Raw genomic sequence first — 25,207 nt, forward strand, 5'->3', positions numbered from 1 at the left:
TGCGTTATCACCACCGCCACGCCATCGTCTGCTGCTATGTTACAAGTTTATGGCGTGGGGCCCTATTCTCGACTGCACAAATTGCCGGAATTTCGCCCATGTTTTTTTTGCGTAAGCACGACGTAAGCAATCAGTGACGTGCTGCACCTTTAGCTATGACGACATGCAGTGTAATTTGACGAGTCACTCATAAGGATCGCTACCGAGGTATCAAATATTGTGCAAGAAAGATATCAAAACACTTGGCATGTACTATAAAAATTAAGAAGGTAGCTGAGGCTGACAAGAAAAACACATTTCTGGAGGTCAAATTTGGCGACAACACCACAAGGCGATCGAGTAACGTTGATCCAAAAGCGAGCGAAAGGCGGCTGTCGAGCTAAAGAACATCACACAATTTTTTTACCGTATTTATTTATTTCTTTCAATCGCTTTTATTAACATAGCTGGCTGTCTGCTTCAATGCAAGCTTTGTTGCGTTATCACCACCGCCACGCCATCGTCTGCTGCTATGTTACAAGTTTATGGCGTGGGGCCCTATTCTCGACTGCACAAATTGCCGGAATTTCGCCCATGTTTTTTTTTGCGTAAGCACGACGTAAGCAATCAGTGACGTGCTGCACCTTTAGCTATGACGACATGCAGTGTAATTTGACGAGTCACTCATAAGGATCGCTACCGAGGTATCAAATATTGTGCAAGAAAGATATCAAAACACTTGGCATGTACTATAAAAATTAAGAAGGTAGCTGAGGCTGACAAGAAAAACACATTTCTGGAGGTCAAATTTGGCGACAACACCACAAGGCGATCGAGTAACGTTGATCCAAAAGCGAGCGAAAGGCGGCTGTCGAGCTAAAGAACATCACACAATTTTTTTACCGTATTTATTTATTTCTTTCAATCGCTTTTATTAACATAGCTGGCTGTCTGCTTCAATGCAAGCTTTGTTGCGTTATCACCACCGCCACGCCATCGTCTGCTGCTATGTTACAAGTTTATGGCGTGGGGCCCTATTCTCGACTGCACAAATTGCCGGAATTTCGCCCATGTTTTTTTTTGCGTAAGCACGACGTAAGCAATCAGTGACGTGCTGCACCTTTAGCTATGACGACATGCAGTGTAATTTGACGAGTCACTCATAAGGATCGCTACCGAGGTATCAAATATTGTGCAAGAAAGATATCAAAACACTTGGCATGTACTATAAAAATTAAGAAGGTAGCTGAGGCTGACAAGAAAAACACATTTCTGGAGGTCAAATTTGGCGACAACACCACAAGGCGATCGAGTAACGTTGATCCAAAAGCGAGCGAAAGGCGGCTGTCGAGCTAAAGAACATCACACAATTTTTTTACCGTATTTATTTATTTCTTTCAATCGCTTTTATTAACATAGCTGGCTGTCTGCTTCAATGCAAGCTTTGTTGCGTTATCACCACCGCCACGCCATCGTCTGCTGCTATGTTACAAGTTTATGGCGTGGGGCCCTATTCTCGACTGCACAAATTGCCGGAATTTCGCCCATGTTTTTTTTTGCGTAAGCACGACGTAAGCAATCAGTGACGTGCTGCACCTTTAGCTATGACGACATGCAGTGTAATTTGACGAGTCACTCATAAGGATCGCTACCGAGGTATCAAATATTGTGCAAGAAAGATATCAAAACACTTGGCATGTACTATAAAAATTAAGAAGGTAGCTGAGGCTGACAAGAAAAACACATTTCTGGAGGTCAAATTTGGCGACAACACCACAAGGCGATCGAGTAACGTTGATCCAAAAGCGAGCGAAAGGCGGCTGTCGAGCTAAAGAACATCACACAATTTTTTTACCGTATTTATTTATTTCTTTCAATCGCTTTTATTAACATAGCTGGCTGTCTGCTTCAATGCAAGCTTTGTTGCGTTATCACCACCGCCACGCCATCGTCTGCTGCTATGTTACAAGTTTATGGCGTGGGGCCCTATTCTCGACTGCACAAATTGCCGGAATTTCGCCCATGTTTTTTTTTGCGTAAGCACGACGTAAGCAATCAGTGACGTGCTGCACCTTTAGCTATGACGACATGCAGTGTAATTTGACGAGTCACTCATAAGGATCGCTACCGAGGTATCAAATATTGTGCAAGAAAGATATCAAAACACTTGGCATGTACTATAAAAATTAAGAAGGTAGCTGAGGCTGACAAGAAAAACACATTTCTGGAGGTCAAATTTGGCGACAACACCACAAGGCGATCGAGTAACGTTGATCCAAAAGCGAGCGAAAGGCGGCTGTCGAGCTAAAGAACATCACACAATTTTTTTACCGTATTTATTTATTTCTTTCAATCGCTTTTATTAACATAGCTGGCTGTCTGCTTCAATGCAAGCTTTGTTGCGTTATCACCACCGCCACGCCATCGTCTGCTGCTATGTTACAAGTTTATGGCGTGGGGCCCTATTCTCGACTGCACAAATTGCCGGAATTTCGCCCATGTTTTTTTTTGCGTAAGCACGACGTAAGCAATCAGTGACGTGCTGCACGTTTAGCTATGACGACATGCAGTGTAATTTGACGAGTCACTCATAAGGATCGCTACCGAGGTATCAAATATTGTGCAAGAAAGATATCAAAACACTTGGCATGTACTATAAAAATTAAGAAGGTAGCTGAGGCTGACAAGAAAAACACATTTCTGGAGGTCAAATTTGGCGACAACACCACAAGGCGATCGAGTAACGTTGATCCAAAAGCGAGCGAAAGGCGGCTGTCGAGCTAAAGAACATCACACAATTTTTTTACCGTATTTATTTATTTCTTTCAATCGCTTTTATTAACATAGCTGGCTGTCTGCTTCAATGCAAGCTTTGTTGCGTTATCACCACCGCCACGCCATCGTCTGCTGCTATGTTACAAGTTTATGGCGTGGGGCCCTATTCTCGACTGCACAAATTGCCGGAATTTCGCCCATGTTTTTTTTGCGTAAGCACGACGTAAGCAATCAGTGACGTGCTGCACCTTTAGCTATGACGACATGCAGTGTAATTTGACGAGTCACTCATAAGGATCGCTACCGAGGTATCAAATATTGTGCAAGAAAGATATCAAAACACTTGGCATGTACTATAAAAATTAAGAAGGTAGCTGAGGCTGACAAGAAAAACACATTTCTGGAGGTCAAATTTGGCGACAACACCACAAGGCGATCGAGTAACGTTGATCCAAAAGCGAGCGAAAGGCGGCTGTCGAGCTAAAGAACATCACACAATTTTTTTACCGTATTTATTTATTTCTTTCAATCGCTTTTATTAACATAGCTGGCTGTCTGCTTCAATGCAAGCTTTGTTGCGTTATCACCACCGCCACGCCATCGTCTGCTGCTATGTTACAAGTTTATGGCGTGGGGCCCTATTCTCGACTGCACAAATTGCCGGAATTTCGCACATGTTTTTTTTTGCGTAAGCACGACGTAAGCAATCAGTGACGTGCTGCACCTTTAGCTATGACGACATGCAGTGTAATTTGACGAGTCACTCATAAGGATCGCTACCGAGGTATCAAATATTGTGCAAGAAAGATATCAAAACACTTGGCATGTATTTAAAAAATTAAGAAGGTAGCTGAGGCTGACAAGAAAAACACATTTCTGGAGGTCAAATTTGGCGACAACACCACAAGGCGATCGAGTAACGTTGATCCAAAAGCGAGCGAAAGGCGGCTGTCGAGCTAAAGAACATCACACAATTTTTTTACCGTATTTATTTATTTCTTTCAATCGCTTTTATTAACATAGCTGGCTGTCTGCTTCAATGCAAGCTTTGTTGCGTTATCACCACCGCCACGCCATCGTCTGCTGCTATGTTACAATTTTATGGCGTGGGGCCCTATTCTCGACTGCACAAATTGCCGGAATTTCGCCCATGTTTTTTTTTGCGTAAGCACGACGTAAGCAATCAGTGACGTGCTGCACCTTTAGCTATGACGGCATGCAGTGTAATTTGACGAGTCACTCATAAGGATCGCTACCGAGGTATCAAATATTGTGCAAGAAAGATATCAAAACACTTGGCATGTACTATAAAAATTAAGAAGGTAGCTGAGGCTGACAAGAAAAACACATTTTTGGAGGTCAAATTTGGCGACAACACCACAAGGCGATCAAGTAACGTTGATCCAAAAGCGAGCGAAAGGCGGCTGTCGAGCTAAAGAACATCACACAATTTTTTTACCGTATTTATTTATTTCTTTCAATCGCTTTTATTAACATAGCTGGCTTTCTGCTTCAATGCAAGCTTTGTTGCGTTATCACCACCGCCACGCCATCGTCTGCTGCTATGTTACAAGTTTATGGCGTGGGGCCCTATTCTCGACTGCACAAATTGCCGGAATTTCGCCCATGTTTTTTTTTGCGTAAGCACGACGTAAGCAATCAGTGACGTGCTGCACCTTTAGCTATGACGACATGCAGTGTAATTTGACGAGTCACTCATAAGGATCGCTACCGAGGTATCAAATATTGTGCAAGAAAGATATCAAAACACTTGGCATGTACTATAAAAATTAAGAAGGTAGCTGAGGCTGACAAGATTAGGATTAGGATTAGGAAAAACTTTATTTGTGCCTGCAAAACGACTAAGCGCCGCGACGCGGGCCTGGCGTCGTCCTAGGGATTGCCGTTACTAGGCGCAGCGCCAACGCTTCCCGTCACCGGGTCGCCTGGTCTGTGCTTTTCGAGCGCACCCCGGACTTGCTGGACGGCCCAGAGTTGAGTGTCCTTGTCGCTACTGCGTGCAGCGTCCTGGAGCTGCGGCGGATAAGTTCTTGATTGAGCTTCGTTTGGTAACTGGGCACAGTCCCAGAAGATGTGCCACTGGTCTGCCGGACCCACACCACACACTTTACACACGTCCGTCGAATAAAGCTCTGGATGAAACCTGTGCAGCGTCGCCGGGGCGAGGATGGACCCGGTCTGGAGCTGTCGTAGTAGAACTGCTTCCTCCCGGCTCAGGCCCTGGTGGGGGGGTGGCATGACCCGTCGAGCCAGGCGGTAAGCCTTGGTGATCTCGTTGTAGCTCACGAGGCGATCTTTGTTCGCGAACCACCACGGACGGTCGGTCTCGGAGGAGCGGAGGGTAAGTGCTCGCGCCTCAGAGTGTGCCGTCTCGTTGTGGTTGGGTGCGGTTGCGCATTCGCCCATGTGCGCCGGAAACCACTTGACACGAACTTCTCTGCCCTGGAGCCTTGCCTTGCCGATGATGGCGGCCGCCTTGGCGCAAACGCGACCTTTCGCGTAGTTGCGTACGGCCATTCTCGAGTCACAGAGCACTGTGCGGCACTCAACCTCAGAGATGGCCAGGGCGATGGCGACCTCCTCGGCGTCCGTGGCTTCGGTGCACCGTACACTCGCAGTCGTCGTCTTAGTGCCCGTGGAGGCCTTAACGGCGACCGCGACGTAACCTTCGTGCTGGTACTCTGCTGCGTCGACGTAACGCGCGTGCCCGTCTTCGGCATGCATCTTGATGAGGGCTTTGGCCCGCGCTGCACGCCTCTCCTTGTTGTGCTCCGGGTGCACGTTTCTAGGTATTGGGTCAACGCATATGTGTGCCATCGCTTCCTCGTTTATGTCGCGCTGTTGCTGGTCCGGCGTGCGAGGGTTGTAGCCAAGGTTCTCGAGGATTTGGCGTCCCGTCTTAGTCATGGAGAGACGTTCCATCTGTGCCGCCAACTGCGCCTCCGTGATTTCTTCCAGGGTATTGTGCACTCCTAGCTGTAGTAAGCGCGCAGTGCTCGTGGTTTCCATAAGGCCCAGTGCCGATTTGTAAGCCTTACGTATGAGTGTATTGATCTTGGCCCGTTCCATGACCTTCCAGTTATGGTACGCGGCCACATACGTAATGTGGCTGATCACGAAGGACTGGACGAGTCTCACGAGGTTGTCCTCCTTCATGCCCGTTCTTCTCGAAGAAATGCGGCGAATGAGGCGAATTGCCTCGGCCGTCTTGCTGTTGAGCTTGGCAAGGGTTTCACCGTTGCTGTTGTTCTTGTCAATGATCATGCCCAAAACCTTGAGTCTTGTTACTTCGGGGATGCGTTGCCCCGATGCGGTGACTATTTTGATACGGTTGGCTTCGCGCTGCGGCGTATTTCCCCTGCGTTTCGGTGCTAGCACGAGTAGTTCAGACTTGCTAGGCGAACAGAGCAGGCCGGTACCAACGAGATGCTGCTCGATGGCGGTGACTGCCGCTTGCAGTTGGCTCTCGATGTATGCGTCGCTGCCGCCGGCGACCCAGAGCGTGATGTCGTCGGCGTATATAGTATGCCGGATGTCCGTTCGCGCTAGCGCCTCCGCAACCCCAATCATGACGAGGTTGAAGAGGAACGGTGAGACGACCGATCCTTGCGGTGTGCCTGTGCTTCCGAGCATCTTCTTTTTAAGCTGTAGGTCCCCCGCGTGGAGTTCTACCATCCGATCCGTAAGGAAGTCCTTGATATAGTTATAGCTGGTTTCGCCCATGTTCAACTTGGAAACTTGTGCCAAGATCGCCGAATGCTTTACCTTGTCGAAAGCACTCTGGAGATCCAGCCCAAGGATTACTCTGTTATCTCTCGTGCCTTCCTTGTCGATTATTTCCGCCTTAAGCTGGAGCATGGCGTCTTGCGTGCTCAGCTTGTGTCGAAATCCTATCATGGAGTCTGGATATAGGCCTTCCTTTTCGAGGTAGTCTTGCCATCTGCGCGCGAGCACGCGCTCCAGCACCTTGCCCACGCAGGACGTGAGCGCGATTGGACGGAGGTTGTTGGTGTCTGGCGGCTTGCCCGGTTTAGGGATCAGGATGGTCTTGGCACATTTCCACTGGCACGGCAGCCTGCCCGATCGCCAGCATTCATTGTAGTATTGGGTAAGGGCCTCTATCGATGGGTCGTCTAGGTTTTTAAGCATCTTGTTCGTGACCAGGTCCGGGCCGGCTGCCGAGCGGGTGTTTAGCTCGTGCAGCGCAGCTCGCACCTCCGCTATCGTGATGTCCCGGTCTAGCCACGCATTGGGTGACCCTGCGTACGGTGGGTGGCGCTCCGTGGGGGTAGCAGGTAGGTATTTGTCCTCCAGCTTCTTGAGCACAGCGTCTTTACCTTCCTGCTGCACCGCTGTGTGCATGAGCCTAGCGAGGCGGTCTCGTTGGTGTGACTTGGTTTTAGCCTCGTCAAGCAGGTGTCGTAGGAGGTTCCACGTTCTTCCACGATGTAATTGTCCATCGGCTTTGTTACAGATCTCGTTCCACTGCTGTCTGCAGAGGAGTTTGCAGTGGATCTCGATGGCCCGATTTAACTCGGCCACTTTCTTGCGCAGTTTACGGTTCAGTCTCTGTTTCTTCCAGCGTTCCATGATTGAGTGTTTGGCCTCGATGAGGTTGGCAAGGCGGCTATCCACGCTTACTATGTCTTCGTCGGTCTCCACGGTTTTGGTGGCTGATTGCACGGCTTTGCGAAGCGCGGCGGACCACTCACCTATGTCTCGGATGACCGGACATTCCTTGGGTTGGTTCTGTCGGAAACAGTCCCAATCTGTCCATTTGTGCAGCACGGTGTTACCCCCGATCGGGCTGGGTATCGTGATCTCGAGAATGTAGTGGTCACTGCCAAGATCAACTCCGGTATTTGCCCACGCAATCTTGCCCGTTCGATCGTTCTTGACAAAAGTGAGGTCTGGTGTAGTGTCCCTTGCCACGGAGTTGCCTATCCTGGTGGGGTTGGTGGGGTCCGTGATGAGTACGTAGTCGTTGTCCAGGGCGCTTTGCAGCAGGTCTCTGCCCTTGATCGTGTCTCGGAGGTAGCCCCATGCTGTGTGCGACGCGTTAAAGTCGCCACCGATCACGAGCGTGCTGCCCCTGGCCTTTGTGCTGGCCTGGTGGAGGAGGGAGCGGAATTTCTGGTGTATGTGCTTGGGGTTGCTGTAAACGTTGAGCAGGAACAGGCTGCCCTTGCGTTGCTTGCTCGGTATGATCTCCGTAAAGGTGTACTGAATCTTGATGTTTCCTTGCTTTATCGTGTGCTCCACAAAGGTGAGACCCTTGCGGACAAAAGTACACACGCCACGGCCTTGATCGGGGCTAACGTGTGCTTTGTACCCGGGGAGGGAGGGGGCCGCCGAGACCGTCTCTTGGAGCATGATCACGTCTGGTTTCCTGTTAACCATCGCTATGTGCTGTTGTATTACCGCCTTCTTGTGATCAAAGCTGTGGCAATTCCACTGCCAGATCGTGAGATCTGACCGCGGTTTTACTGCTGCTGTTGGGTTGGCGGCCATGATTGCGTTAAGGTGAAGGGTTGCTGTTGCTCTTGGTTATAAGGGTGGTTCACGAACATTGGTGCAAAGGTCGGGTGGCGTACGATTGGGCGTAAGGTCTGCTCGATGAACTCGAACTTTGCTTCGATTTTCTTGAAAGACGTGATAATGAGCTCCTCCAGCTTGTTGAATCTTGCGTCAAACTTGGCTTCTAGCTTGGCCTCAAGCGTTGCTTCGAGCTGTTCCGCTTCTTTGCGGGATCTCCGCGACTCGAGCGCGCGTTTCTTGGTTACGGGCTCAGTCTCCATTTCATCGTGGGGTTCGGTCGTTGACATTTCCTCCTCGGGCATAATCTGCGGTCTTGACTCTGTAACCGGCGGTGGGGTTGGTGGCGACTGAGTCGGGGATGGCGACGGTGCAGGGGTGGGGTTCGTAGCGGCGGGTTTCGATATACTCAGTAAGTTGCGTATCTCGGCGATTTCCTTGGTCAGGTTGTTAACTGAGGCTTCCAGTTCGATGTTTCGTTTTCGTAGCGAGTCATTTGCTGCCTTGAGACGGTCCATTGCTTCGTCATTTCGCCTCGGTGGCGGCGTGCTTCTGCCGCTGTCGCTCTTAGTTACGTCGGCCCAACTCACGCGATCGCGTGACGGTGACCTGTTGCGGCTGAGGCTCCGTTTGTTTTTGTCGCAGCTGCTGTTCCTTCGTGACGATGCGCGACTCCTGGAAGGAGCCCTTGACTTGCTTGGGGAACGTGACCCTTCCAGGCGCGGGAACGAGCTTGCCGAGAGCTGCTGCTGTTGCTGCTGCTGCTCGGCGGCGCGACGCTCCCACTGCCGGCGCCGAACGACGTACGGCGTCTTGAATTTGCCCTTGCAAAATCGGTCGCCCGTTGGGTGAGCGCCTCCGCACAGTTTACACTTGGGGGTACATGTGTGGTCCTCCGTGGGGTTGGTCGCACCGCACGCAAGACACGCGCGGATGGTCGGTGTGGGGCATACGTCGCGCCGGTGGCCGACTTTGCCGCACTGCTGACACACGTCTATTTGCTTGCGATACAGGCTGCACGGGATTAGGGTTACGCCGTAACGAACGAAGTTCGGTACCCTGTGACCTTGAAACGCGATGATAACTGTGGTCGTGTTTCCGATGCGCTTGGCTCCGACCGCGAGGGGGTTGCGGTCGTTCACGATGTTCCTGTCTATTTCGGCGGCGCCGTCGTCCGTCGGGATGCCGCGTATGACGCCCTTGACGGTGTCGTGGGGCGCCGTGCGATAAGCGCCAACTTCGTGGAGCTTGCCTTGTACTTGTATCGCTTGAATTCGGGAGTATTTTGCTGCGTTTTCCTCGCTAGGAGTGCTCACTACCATGATGTTTTGCTGGACGTTGGGGCATATAGTGTCCCTGGTCCCCGCCGCGCTCTCGATGCCTGCCGCTGCCAAAATCGCCGCGGCCACGTTGGTGGTGCCGGCCTTGAGAATGTCGAGGCCGCCCCTTGGCCTCACCACTATCTTGATTTCCTCCGTAGGCATGGCGGGCATGCGTGCCGCACGAATCGCCGATACACGGGCGCTGGTGGAGAACTTCGATTTCGAGCTCGTATTGCCGTCTCGACGGTTAGGCTTACCGTTCGAAGCGCGTTGCCGAAGTCTTGACATGCGATCGCAGGCCTGGGTCCAGCCAGCTTCATCGTGGTATTCTTCGGGCGAAATATCCTCGCCCTGCACTTGCACGCACATTTTGGAGTCCGAAGGCCCCGCATATTGAGCGGAAGTCTCCATGTCGTTGGCGAAGAGTACGGACTATGCCAAGCGAGCCCTGGGTTCGCTTAGGCTTAGCGAGTCCATGTGGCGCCGGAGTAGGTAAAGTTCGATAAATTGGCGAAAAACGCACCTTTCGATAAAAAATTGGTATCGGTCGAAGCCAATCACCTTCGCGCACACATTGATAATACGAAAACCGAAGTTTGATCCAAATAGCACTGCGTAATTAGGTATGGAAGACAGAGCCAATGTGAAAACGACTGCTCACCTCGGCGATCGCAAGAAAAACACATTTCTGGAGGTCAAATTTGGCGACAACACCACAAGGCGATCGAGTAACGTTGATCCAAAAGCGAGCGAAAGGCGGCTGTCGAGCTAAAGAACATCACACAATTTTTTTACCGTATTTATTTATTTCTTTCAATCGCTTTTATTAACATAGCTGGCTGTCTGCTTCAATGCAAGCTTTGTTGCGTTATCACCACCGCCACGCCATCGTCTGCTGCTATGTTACAAGTTTATGGCGTGGGGCCCTATTCTCGACTGCACAAATTGCCGGAATTTCGCCCATGTTTTTTTTTGCGTAAGCACGACGTAAGCAATCAGTGACGTGCTGCACCTTTAGCTATGACGACATGCAGTGTAATTTGACGAGTCACTCATAAGGATCGCTACCGAGGTATCAAATATTGTGCAAGAAAGATATCAAAACACTTGGCATGTACTATAAAAATTAAGAAGGTAGCTGAGGCTGACAAGAAAAACACATTTCTGGAGGTCAAATTTGGCGACAACACCACAAGGCGATCGAGTAACGTTGATCCAAAAGCGAGCGAAAGGCGGCTGTCGAGCTAAAGAACATCACACAATTTTTTTACCGTATTTATTTATTTCTTTCAATCGCTTTTATTAACATAGCTGGCTGTCTGCTTCAATGCAAGCTTTGTTGCGTTATCACCACCGCCACGCCATCGTCTGCTGCTATGTTACAAGTTTATGGCGTGGGGCCCTATTCTCGACTGCACAAATTGCCGGAATTTCGCCCATGCTTTTTTTTGCGTAAGCACGACGTAAGCAATCAGTGACGTGCTGCACCTTTAGCTATGACGACATGCAGTGTAATTTGACGAGTCACTCATAAGGATCGCTACCGAGGTATCAAATATTGTGCAAGAAAGATATCAAAACACTTGGCATGTACTATAAAAATTAAGAAGGTAGCTGAGGCTGACAAGAAAAACACATTTCTGGAGGTCAAATTTGGCGACAACACCACAAGGCGATCGAGTAACATTGATCCAAAAGCGAGCGAAAGGCGGCTGTCGAGCTAAAGAACATCACACAATTTTTTTACCGTATTTATTTATTTCTTTCAATCGCTTTTATTAACATAGCTGGCTGTCTGCTTCAATGCAAGCTTTGTTGCGTTATCACCACCGCCACGCCATCGTCTGCTGCTATGTTACAAGTTTATGGCGTGGGGCCCTATTCTCGACTGAACAAATTGCCGGAATTTCGCCCATGTTTTTTTTTGCGTAAGCACGACGTAAGCAATCAGTGACGTGCTGCACCTTTAGCTATGACGACATGCAGTGTAATTTGACGAGTCACTCATAAGGATCGCTACCGAGGTATCAAATATTGTGCAAGAAAGATATCAAAACACTTGGCATGTACTATAAAAATTAAGAAGGTAGCTGAGGCTGACAAGAAAAACACATTTCTGGAGGTCAAATTTGGAGACAACACCACAAGGCGATCGAGTAACGTTGATCCAAAAGCGAGCGAAAGGCGGCTGTCGAGCTAAAGAACATCACACAATTTTTTTACCGTATTTATTTATTTCTTTCAATCGCTTTTATTAACATAGCTGGCTGTCTGCTTCAATGCAAGCTTTGTTGCGTTATCACCACCGCCACGCCATCGTCTGCTGCTATGTTACAAGTTTATGGCGTGGGGCCCTATTCTCGACTGCACAAATTGCCGGAATTTCGCCCATGTTTTTTTTGCGTAAGCACGACGTAAGCAATCAGTGACGTGCTGCACCTTTAGCTATGACGACATGCAGTGTAATTTGACGAGTCACTCATAAGGATCGCTACCGAGGTATCAAATATTGTGCAAGAAAGATATCAAAACACTTGGCATGTACTATAAAAATTAAGAAGGTAGCTGAGGCTGACAAGAAAAACACATTTCTGGAGGTCAAATTTGGCGACAACACCACAAGGCGATCGAGTAACGTTGATCCAAAAGCGAGCGAAAGGCGGCTGTCGAGCTAAAGAACATCACACAATTTTTTTACCGTATTTATTTATTTCTTTCAATCGCTTTTATTAACATAGCTGGCTGTCTGCTTCAATGCAAGCTTTGTTGCGTTATCACCACCGCCACGCCATCGTCTGCTGCTATGTTACAAGTTTATGGCGTGGGGCCCTATTCTCGACTGCACAAATTGCCGGAATTTCGCCCATGTTTTTTTTGCGTAAGCACGACGTAAGCAATCAGTGACGTGCTGCACCTTTAGCTATGACGACATGCAGTGTAATTTGACGAGTCACTCATAAGGATCGCTACCGAGGTATCAAATATTGTGCAAGAAAGATATCAAAACACTTGGCATGTACTATAAAAATTAAGAAGGTAGCTGAGGCTGGCAAGAAAAACACATTTCTGGAGGTCAAATTTGGCGACAACACCACAAGGCGATCGAGTAACGTTGATCCAAAAGCGAGCTAAAGGCGGATGTGGAGCTAAAGAACATCACACAATTTTTTTACCGTATCTATTTATTTCTTTCAATCGCTTTTATTAACATAGCCGGGCTCTCTGCTTCAATGCAAGCTTTGTTGCGTTATCACCTTTCCTGCCGCCACCGCTGCCACGCCATCGTCTGCTGCTATGTTACAAGTTTATGGCGTGATCACAGAAAAAGACGGCCGCGACCATCGCGTCTATGACATAAGAGCAGCGAAGCGCTACGCCTGATAACCGCGGAGCGCACCGATGTCGCCGATTCACTCATTAGTCAAGCTCGACTGCAATCAGCGCTGTAATGAACTAAATAGTCACTTTTCATTGTTATTTTTCTCTTGAGTTTGATCATGTGACCCAACAGCTTACTAGGACAAGTATGGACAAATGCCATGCATTGGGTTCTCTTTGTCATGGAGAGGCTTGTACTGCCCTCTTATGTTGCGGTTACGCGAAACAAATAATTTTTTTTTCATTGCCAAACATGAAAGCAAAATACTGCATGTTATCTGTATGTTCCATGATCGCTGACTTGGAAGCAGTTGAAACTATAATTTGTTTTGGTAGGAAACATGCTTTAAACAGCGCGCATGCGAAACTGCGCCTGCTGCAAATTGCCGCACATTTCGCGGCGCCGTAAGCCGGGACAATATTTTGCCCTATTTTGCTTGTATTTTGCGACAAAAACAGCCGCCATTTTAAGCTGTTACGTAGCATTACATCACTTTTACGCAGGCTGAAGTTGCCAATGCATGACGTAATCGTTCCCGCCAACTGTTTAAATTACGTCACGCCTTCTCAGCCAATCACAGCGGGGGTGTGTATTACAAGCAGTATTGTTGTTGAATAGCAAAGACAGGCTTACGTTGTCATGTCCGCTGCATTTATTCTGGTTTTTCATTGCCGCCAAGAATTATGCGCCTTTAGTAAGGAGAAATAAGGCAAACTTTAGAACTGGTGTCCGTAAACGACATGAAACGTCAAAATGACGACAGCACACACAACCGCTTTGTCAACCGGAAGCACGCGACCGAAATTGAAAGCCAATCAGACAAGATTTCCGGAAATTTGCCTGAATTGCCGGCAATTTGTGCAGTCGAGAATAGGGCCCATGATCACAGAAAAAGACGGCCGCGACCATCGCTTCTATGACACATAAGAGCAGCGAAGCGCTACGCCTGATAACCGCGGAGCGCACCGATGTCGCCGATTCACTCATTCGTCAAGCTCTACTGCAATCAGCGCTCTAATGAACTAAATAGTCACTTTTCATTGTTATGTTTCTCTTGAGTTCGATCATGTGACCCAAAAGCTTACTAGGACAAGTATGGACAAATGCCATGCATTGGGTCCTGTTTGTCTTGGAAAGCCTTGTACTGCCCTGTTATGTTGCGGTTACGCCAAACAAAAATTTTTTTATTTCATTGCCAAACATAAAAGCAAAATACTGCATGTTATTTGTATGTTCCATGATCGCTGACTTGGAAGCAGTTGAAACTATAATTTGTTTTGGTAGGAAACATGCTTTAAGCAGCGCGCATGGGAAACTGCGCCTGCTGCAAATTGCCGCACATTTCGCGGCGCCGTAAGCCGGGCCAATATTTTGCCCTATTTTACTTATATTTTGCGCCAAAAACAGCCGCTATTTTCAAGCTGTTACGTAGCATTACGTCACTTTTACGCAAGGTGAAATTGTGAATGCATGACGTAATCGTTCCCGCCAACTGTTTAAATTACTTCTCGCCTTCTCAGCCAATCACAGCGGGGGTGTGTATTACAAGCAGTATTGTTGTTGAATAGCAAAGACAGGCTTACGTTGTCATGTCCGTTGCATTTAGTCTGGTTTTTCATTGCCGGCCAAGAATTATGCGCCTTTAGTAACGAGAAATAAGCCAAACTTTAGAACTGGTGTCCGTAAACGACATGAAACGTCAAAATGACGACAGCACACACAACCGCTTTGCCAACCGGAAGCACGTGACCAAAATTGAAAGCCAATCAGAAAAGACTTCCGGAAAATTTCCTGAATTGCCGGCAATTTGTGCAGTCGAGAATAGGGCCCTTGGATTGGATTCGAATAGATTGGCTTGGCTTGGCTTGGCTTGGCTTGGCTTGGCTTGGCTTGGATTGGATTGGATTGGATTAAAGTGGATTGTGTTGGATTGTGTTGCGTCATAGCCGCGGCAGACGCACTGGCGCCGGCGCATCCCCTCACCGTTATGCGCGCTATAAAACGCGGTGCCTGCGCCGCTCCGCTCCATCGTTCCAGCGCAGTTCCTCCGCTGTCCAACGCTGCAACGTGAACCCCCTATGCGTCGCATCTACACAGGGGTTCCCGCGAGGGGATGCGGGAGATTTTTCGTATTCGTTTTTCACTGCTCTGCGCCTGATCGATGAGATGTATATTCCTGGCTCACAAAATGACAAAAACATTTAGAATTTTTCTTACATTGTAATGCGGGCACAACACAAATTCCCCGCCGCAATTTCATTTCTCATCCATCGGTGTCTCTTATTGCTGTGCAAACGCGTGAAAATGCGGGCCTATTCAATTTTCATATTACTTTGTATTCATTCCCCCAGAATGTTTTCAGAATAACAGCCGTGATTATGCATGGCGTAGCGCTCCGGCTATGACAGCCTCATGCACAAAAAATGTTTCTATGATATATACGTAACGAACAAAACTGTGCTATAAAAGTAGGCTACTTAGTCCATGATGGTTCGAGGAGTAAACAGTATAGTTTTTAAACAGAACAAAGTAAGAAACTGCGAGAAACGCTGCTGATAGTAAACTGAGTAGTTTATTGTAATATCACCACCGTATCTCAGAAAACGAACATATACTTTGGGAGGGGGTTGAGTGAAAGGCATTATAGTAAACAAAACAGAAGTAAACATGTTTCAAGCTGGACGGGGAAGGCGTTAAAATTGATCGTAGTGGGATGAAGACTCCCTCATAGAGACTCCCTCTTCTCAGGAAATCGATAAACAGAACGCTCACGCAATGGTTTTGTTTAGGATATGTGACGAAAGCTTCGTAAATATCGCGTGTACATTGATCGGCCGAATTTGGAAAACTTTCACTTCTGTCAGCAGAGATCAGCATCCACACTACGCGAAATATAATGCCAGATTCTTCTTAAAAATACAAACGATGAATTTCACGCGAGAATTCCGGGCGTTCTTTATTTATAAGGAACTGGGGAAATGCATGAGTGTTCCGTTTATCGACCTTGTAGGGAAAGAAATTCAGTTTCTGAAGTCTTCATCCCACCAAGCTCGACTTTAACGCGTTCCCTTCAGGCTTGGGCATCGTTTCATCGCTTACCTTGTGTATTTTTATTACAATACTTTCCTTCAGCCCTGTTTTCGCCCCTCTGCCTTATATATTCCCGGATTGTCTTAAATTCTTTACTTGGAAGTCAGCGCCAGATATAGAGTTTCTTTACTTCGTCTTGCACAAAAGTGTTATCTTCCCCAATATCGATGCAGTCATTCCGCGTCCCTGCGTCAAAACAAATTGAATATTAATGGGCATAATAGACTCTCAAGGAAAGGGAACATACAAGCAGCAGTTATCTCGCAAGGACTGAGAATCTACAGTGAGTCCATCTTCAATGATTTTAACAGCGAAGCTGTTTGGAAAATTGTGATTTTTCTTGTCCGCAGTTAAAACCCTGGGCTGAGTTGTATGATGGTTAGCTCCCCCTTGTATTCAAAAATATCCCCAGCCCTTTTCTCTTGCCTCCTTTCATAATAAATAGCCACCACCACCACCACGAAATTGCCGAACGCGCGCACGTGAGCACGTGTCTCGCGGGGACCGCTCGGAAGTTAACAAAACCATAAAACTGCCTAGCGCTCCGGTGTGCGTGCCTCGCGACGACCGCCCAGCGTCCCGTGCGCACGTTTGCCAAGCCAAACATACCCACATAAGGAGATTGGCCAAGATTGGCCAAAAAGAGAAGAAGTCGAGCATTCGCCGTAATCGTGGGAGCGATTGCACATAACGAGAAAGACACGTCATAGCACACGTCCCTCCAAGGATATGTCCAGTGATTATCACTTCCAAAAGAAAACGAAAGAAGCTCACACTTATAGCAACAATGATGGAGTAAAGGTCGTTGCGGCAGCGAAGAAGAAGCAAATCTGCTGCCTGCAATAGTGTACTGAGGCCTTCGTGATGGTCGGGGAGGTTGCGTACAGCTTCGCTACTTTCAGTTCTTACGCGTTATTGTGAGCTTCGTTCATTTTTTTATGTTTAATATCAGCGGACAGAAGCATCAATCTTGTCAAAAGTTGTCCTAGAGGGAACCCGTGGTTCTACATGAATTGTTTGTAAGATTTATTGACTAATTAATTATTTTTTATTGATTGATTGATTGATTGATTGATTGATTGATTGATTGATTGATTGATTGATTGATTGATTGATTGATTGATTGATTGATTGATTGATTGATTGATTGATTGATTGCACTGTTGTTTTGCACATGTATTGGGGACGACTGAAGCGTTTCAGTTGAAATTGCGATAAAAGCTTCCTTCTCCCGTTTTTCGAGGGTTGTATGTATTTTTGTGCCATTTCACTGGATGGAAAGCTGCTTGCATGGGTTGGTTTTTCGTATTACGGCGCAACCGCAGAACCCCGGTATTTAGGGTGACGCGTAACTGAGGGCTCACTTGCTGGTATCCGCCACTGTTTTCTGACAGAGGCAAAAAGAAAAGAAAACACGTCCTTTATTGGAGAATCGGGGGCACAGTAAAGATCTCCATGTAGTCTACGTTAGCGCAGTCTACAACGGCAGGGATTACAACCGAAATATAGCATCTACGTCTCTTGTGTGAACACAAAGGTTTTTTTTTTTATTCTTTGTGTTCACTCACGAACCAACCTTAATTGACCCCCCGAAGTCAACGTTTGTGTGGTTACATTCCGCTCACAAAAAGAAAAATTGGAAACAAACGTGTCGGGGGCTTTCACTTGGCTCGTTAAAGGGCGTGTTTACGGTGAAAGTAGAGAAGAAGCTGCTGTAAACAAAAAATAGGTCGATGGTGGTTTGGAGAGTACGCGAGAAGAAAACCCCAAAATAGAAAGAAATAACCACTTGTGAATCAACACGACTAGCGTCGTCACCCGGCATCCCTCTGTTCATCAGCATCGGCCAACAATGCTGTCCCTCATTGTTTACCCAACACCACACGGGTGCCTGCCTCGCCAACGACAGAAAACAAGCCGCACCATTCCTTTCTGTGTGGGCTGCCACGCGGTAGATAAGAAAACCAGGCATTGTGCAACCAGAGGGGAATGTCAGAGGGTGTTCTGCGCTGTTTGGAGGTCGGCCGCCGCCGTCGTTTTGGAATCGCTAACCACATGAAAGTTAAAGCCTGTTTTCTTGCCTCTGTGTTCATCCAAACGGGACTCAAAGAAAGGGTTTCCATAAAAAAATGTGGAAGACGTGATGCCTGTATAAAGGACTATTGCGGCGGACGTAGGCATGTCATCTGCACTGCAGTAGGCACCACACCATACTACGCAGTAGAAAACGTAGTTCCTACTGCTGCCATGGATCTGCCATGGGCCTGCGAGTTTTAAGATTGGCGCGTTACTTGCAGGGCCGTAATGGAGACGTGGGCCGTAATGGAGACGTGACACTACCGCCTCACGAAGAATACGTTGATGTCCGGATCCACAACTGGTTTCCGGTCCTACATAAAGCCTTATCTACAAAAAATATGAAGCCTGAGCATGCGTGGTGGAAGATTGAACATGTTTATCTTGGATATAATACCAGGACTATTGTTGCAGCTCAACGTTTGCCTCCAGGTGTACTGTTGGAGTCCTTTCCTGTACATTCAGCCCCCGCTTTTAGCCTTAAGCGGACTGAATAAACGGATGGACTAAGCCATGGCTCTTCCGTATTTAATCAGGCCAGCTTATATACGCTCATGTTGCCCGCTTCTCCGGTTGCATTACGCTCCAATTCCCACCCTCAATACTTTCACATGACCGAATAGAATTACATATTCCTAGAATATCGACTAAAATAGAATTACCTCACCCTCAAACACTATTAGGCAGTAGCTAATCATATGTGTATGCATTCGACAAAGACACTTGTCCTCATATACTGATAATCGTCGTCTGAAAGCTCATTTTCCTGGTTTTATGTATTATTGCTAAACATTGTTTACCTGCTCCCTGGAAAGACCAATTTCTTCAACATCAGCCAGTGTTTCCGGGCCCATGGAGGCGGTGAATTGCATGCTTCATCACAGACCACGAAACCAACAATGTTCACCACCTGCGCAGCTGCTCTTCAATATCTGCTGCTCTGTCATTCCTTTGATTCGTGGTTTTTGATGGGTTTATCAGTAAATATCGTCTGAACCCACGAAGACTTCACACAGTTGAGCTAATTGAAGAATGCTCAACGTAAGGTTGAAATGAAATTCAAACTTGTGGAACTAGACAAACAAACATTTTGTCTACTATCAACCATACTTGGTTTCTAGGCTATCCACCGTTTGAAAGCTGGGGAAGCAAGTACCCTGAGATCACTGGTATAACGGCTAGTTTAAAGGCTGTTTTTTTCTTGTTATTTATAATTAGCAGGGTCCATATCATGATATCCAGGGCCAAACATTTCCCAATTGGGTCGGGTTTAGATCCAGCCTCCATGCTTTTAAATCATAAGGAAATATTAGGCAAATCGGACAAAAGATACAGTTAGTCTCCAGATGTCATACTACTCGCAGATTCCAACAGAACTGGTGCAAAAAAAGCAGTGCACTGGTTCTATTGTTCCGCTAAAATTCTACGCAGGAATAGACATTTCTTGGAACTAAACTGCTGCGAACTCCCGCTTTAGGCGAAGTTGCTCACCGTCCCAAGGGCAGGGCGGTGACAGAAAGTCATCCTGCTATTTAACGAATTACCGCTTATAGCGAAGTCCCTTTTCTCTCCACAGGACATTGTCATGGTAAGGTTTTAATGCACAAACAGTGGGTAACATTTCTTTTTACCAAATTCGCATTTTTAAACACGAATGCTAAAATTGAATAATCTAGACTTTATGAACACATCGCTGAACTCGTTACGTGAAAACCAAAATATAGGAGCTTGCATAACAGGAAATACATTTTCGGCTTCGTTGCACAGTGCAAAGCACAAGAATACCCTCCCACCGGCGTGCTTCATAACGGGTAGCGACAAATAGCCTGTGTAGCAGTGGGAGGTACCTTTCAAACAGAATAGTCAGGAGCTGTACCAAGGAAGCGAAAAAGCGTACAATAACGACTTCTGATCAAACAAAAGAAGGGAAGAGAAACTAGAGCTAGGCATTGGCGAATCAAGGAGACATCTGTCCGAGCAGTTGGCAGCCGAGAACTCCCAAGGCGTCCACGATGCTCAATTGGGTCGGATAAAAGCGCCATCTTCTTTATGTGTTTGCGGGCTTCATTCCTTTCACTAAACAAAACATTTGAAGAGTTGGGCCTCCTGGGGATTTTTGCGGAAACGTGCTACGGAAACAAACGTTACGAAAGGACAATAGATCGCACTTTTTTATGTTATTTTAATGTAACGACCGAAGAAGAAGTGCCCAAACACTTTATGAAGAAAGGGAGTTTGCCCAGGATAATCACACCTTCAGGACTCCAATTTACTGAAATAAGGATTACACTGGTTTAAGCTAGGTAAGGCTAAGTAACGCAAAAAGAATGCTGACAATAAATATAGGAGAAAGGCTTCTGAATTTGAAGTGGAGCCAGAAAAAAAAAGTCTGGTTGAAATCTGAACGAACTGAAGCACGTAATGGCGATGTCAGTATGATGCCGGATGCATCCGAACTGACCCTCAAATGACTCTGTAACTACAGATTTATGTTTGATAAAACTTTGACAGGCATGAACAAAACACGTTTTCTTTTCATGTTTCATTCCAAAAGAATGCGAAGAATTGAAGAAAGACGATTCCGCACACGTCTATAAAAACTCTATCTTAAGGCGACAGCCTTAGACGTCTCGTCAAACAGCGAAACTTGACCTTAGTTGCTGGCAACTACAGGAATGAAACCAAATTAGAGCCGATGTGAAAGAAAATAAGTAAATAAAATATACATAAAAATTTCTTTGGGTTACAGCGTGGATGAAAACCGGGTCGCCACAGCGTCAGCTAAGTGTGATAACTACAGTGCTAGCATGGTACCATGCCAGAATGGAACAACAATTATCCGGATGCGTGCTGCATGACAGGTGACCGTGATGGCACAGCAAACAAGATGCAGCAGTGAAGAAGTCTTCGATAATAGCTGGCTTTCACCATAAAATTACTTAGTTTACTTAAGTGCCCGAATAATTTTTCCGTTACACTGAAAAGAATATATAATTGTTACATGCGTCATTACGAAAGTCTGAAAATCTCAAAATCAGCGCACGATTTCACATCAAAGTATTGATTTCAGGAAGTGGTATACTCACTGGAGATTGGTCGCGTCACAACGAATTTCCCCGGAAAAGCTGCCCTGGTTAACAAATAAAGAAAAACCTATTCACTTCCATTTTTTTTAACCAGTCGCATCTCTATCTGTAAGCACTCAGCCCGACAGTGACGCTTGATATTTCTTCCTGCATCGTTATGGACTTTAGGCTTCCACAGAAGGCCAACACCAGGTACTGTGAACCCGAGTTCAATATAGAAACCATTAATTATATATCTCGTTATCAGTCCCCCTTAGTCTTCGTCACCGGCCCACCAGACGAAACATTTATTATATATCATTAGTTTTGTTCCGTGCTTGTGGTAAGAGTTTCTGTGGTATATATCCTACGGGTTGATAGAACAGAAATTCACGCACGAGATTTGTGATACCAGTTCGAAGCTGCACCAACGAAACGTACAGCTTCAGAGTTTTGTATATCGCTTCCGACACATCAAATGGAATGCTTACATGTATACCCTCGGCTTCTCCCTAACTGACAGTCTTTGCCTAAAGTTTCTCGGCAAGGCCAAAAGTTCAGCGGCAAAAGAATTCATACTGGAAGCTGAAATCTCCAGTGAGACGGAAATATTTTACGCCCGAAAGGTAGGGAAAGCACCTCACTTCCTTAGCTTGTAATATAGTCTGTCATCACGTTTATCTTTTGCTTTGAATTCTTTCTTGCCCAGTCACGTTTGGCGTGGCTTGGAAACTTCTGGAAGACTGTAGATTAAACTCTTCAGCTGAGGCTCGACGTGGCTTTTGCAGTCACGTTTCTCGTTTATGTACGTAGATGTGGAGCCGTGTTTATGGCCTAAAGTATTCCTAACTTCACATACCGATGTGCCTTCGGCATCAGCGTTATTACTTATGAAGCTTTGTTCACGAGTTTGGGTGTGTTTCCGCTTAGTGAAATGAGATTTATCCTAAGGACCCCTAGTACTGGACGTAGTCACAAGTAGGAATTGTAACCAATTCTACCCATTCAACAAGACAAGTTCAGTTATTCCGGCTTAAGAACTGCGCTTCAGAAGTTTTGAGCAGTATATCTGAATTTATTCTCTCTAAACCAGTCCATTGGCTATTTGAGATCTTATTGTAACCTAAATTTACGACTGTCCCGCCAAGCTGGTAGGTCATTTGCTCACTTCCTTATTCACATCAAGACCTCTGTAAACTTGATCTCGTCCTCCCATCTATGTTTTTTTTTTCCTTTTGTCGTGCTCACAGCCGCAAAGGTAATTATTTTACTTCGAGCTTCCCGCTGGGTTATCTTCGCTCGGTTATCATCATTATCTTCTTTATTTTACTCGGGCTTTCTTCTCTGAACACAAAGAATAATTTTAAAAGCTCGCTTATGAAGCTGCACATTAACTTAAGAAAAAATAATTTCACTCCTGGAATCCGACAAAATAGAGGCTCTGAATTGTCTTTCATGAGGCCGCTGGTGAATAACTTTAAAACGATGCGGATGAGACTTGTGAAGGTATGAACTAAAACTCATCTTTTGTGTCCCTCTTGCGGCTGAATGTTAGCCACGTCGGTTCAGAATAGTTCTCTTTTTATTTTTATTTTTCAAACCGGCGTGGTCGAGGACCTCAGCAGCGGACCGGAAAAACTGAGCAAAAAAGTTGGGTGACCGAATGGCCACATATAGGGCTATTGGCTTAGACCATAGTTAATAGTAAAACGGTAATAGTAACGAAAGGTTCCACTAAATGAAATACGCGTTCCTCTTGGAACGCTCCTAGAGTAGGAAAGCATGGTTCTATAAATGTTATAGTAGGGTGCCTGAAGTCACGTGCATCTCCGCCGTACGGCAGCGCTGGCATCGAGACATGCTACTTGGAACAGTCGAACGCGGTAAATTTAAATTTACTTGTGCAAAACTCTGGCGTGTTATTTTGGGAGGAATGAGACGGGAGAGGAACATCACAAGATATGAGCGGGAAGAAGAACGGTGGCCTTTACTTGGCAGGAGCGCCAGTCGGCTATCGTCTTTCGGCGACCATTGCTTCGAAAGGAGCAGGTACGCGGTCATTACTTTTCTTTTTTCTTTCTTTCTTTATTTCTTTCTATTTACGTTCTTTCTTTTATTCCTTTTTCTTTCTGCTTTCTCTATTTCTGCATTTCTCTTTCTTTGTCAGATCTGTTATTTTTCCCCTTTTTCTTTCCTTTTCTCTTTCTTTCTTTTTGCTTTTCTTTCTTTCTTGCTTTGCTTTTTCTTTCTTCCTTTCTTAATTTCTTTCTTTTTTCTTTCATTCTTCCTTTTTGTTTTGAGAACATGTATAACAAGGTAATTGTTATCGGACTACCTACCAAACATCCCGGGTACACAAGACCGTCCTTCTGCACCGGGCTACTGCAAACACGAACGCCACATAATTCCATCAACAAAGATTAGGCCGCCACTACTTCTGTCGCACTATAGGCTTTCAATGCTAAATATTTAAGGAGTCTGTTCCGCTTTGCACCGCGAACTATATACAGGTACTAAAACGAGTTACACTGTCTACTGAGATTTCGTCGGACCACACAGAACTAGTGTTGCAGCCGGGTTCAATTTATAAACGTACTTTAAAAAAATGACAAACTGTCGTCTTTTATCGTTGTGAACCAATTAAGGGGTACTAAATTATGTTTTTATGTATTTAGCGTGTTCATGCTTCACAGTGCAGAACAAGAGACAAAATTCACCTCTGCTGTAGCCATGAACACAGCGACCCCTTCTGCTACAGAACTGATTTCACTCTACAAACGCAAATAAACTAGTAGCAACTGCTTTCTCGCAATTGTAAACAATAATGATAGTCATGCGTCATGCACAAAACACAAAAAAAACCTCCTCTCGTTTCTTCAGTTTCGAACGATGTGTTCCCAAAGCAAAATAGCATTTTCCGCAGACAGTACTGGTGTAAAGAAACCAAAATCCCACGAAATATTGTTTTCACGATGACACGACTATAACAAACACCACGTCCAGGCTGCCAATTCGTTGATAGAACACTCGACTGGTTCAGACAAGTCTGACACGGCGGAACCAGTAAGAAAACCATATTTTTTACGTGTGGCTGCCATCAACTTATTCTGTAGTTTTGTAAGCTACACCCCCTATATTACTAACCGTCCCTCACTTAAGCAGAAGGTATAAAAAATAAAAGAATTCACTCTACACTGAGCTGAGCCTTCCGGCGATTCATAACATCAATAAAAGATAAATGTACAAAAACTTCGAAGTGGTTAGTTTAGATTATAAAGACCGATATTCCAAACTCTAAAATTTTGGCGAGCATTGCGTTTCACGTAACTATTTTTCATTGCTTATGCTCACTAGGGGCATGACTTGTAGTGTATGTGTTCAGAAAACCGGTAGGCACAAGCGCGTGGATGCCTGATCCTAACCTAAATCAATTCGAGGTCCTGAGAATATGCCCGCTGTAGTGACAGTGCTTGGTCTACCAAAACCAGTGCTACGAAGCTGGCTTTCCTAGGGAAGGTGGAGTAGCGATGAAACGTACAGAATCCGCACAGACTCAGAGAAAGTCCAAAGACAACGAGGATTTATTCATGCATTTTTTTGCTTTCTTCTGGTTTACCCTCCCGTATGCCTTGCCTATACTCTTGTCAGCAAAGCTTCTCCCTCGATAGGATCCCGATAAGCACCTGTTTGACAGCAACGTAGAGATGATTGTCGTTTTTAAACCTTGGATCCTAGTTTCCAGAAGGGCCAACGTAACATTCCAAATGGGGACAGTGTCTTCTTACAGGCATAAAAAGAGGAGGTTTTTAAAATAAAAAAGGCAAACAAAGCTGTAGGTATTCAGAACGAACCTAGCAATGCCTTTATTTCAGATATCACGAGCTTGAAGGAGCTTTTTAAAGGGGTCCTGAAATACCTTCCGCCGATGCATGGATGTACATGTACCCAAATAAAGCAATGTATTT

The sequence above is a fragment of the Haemaphysalis longicornis genome, unplaced genomic scaffold (genome assembly GCF_048455015.1).
Source record: "Haemaphysalis longicornis isolate Haplotype H1 unplaced genomic scaffold, Haemaphysalis longicornis Haplotype H1 scaffold_5, whole genome shotgun sequence".
NCBI classification, from domain to species: domain Eukaryota; kingdom Metazoa; phylum Arthropoda; class Arachnida; order Ixodida; family Ixodidae; genus Haemaphysalis; species Haemaphysalis longicornis.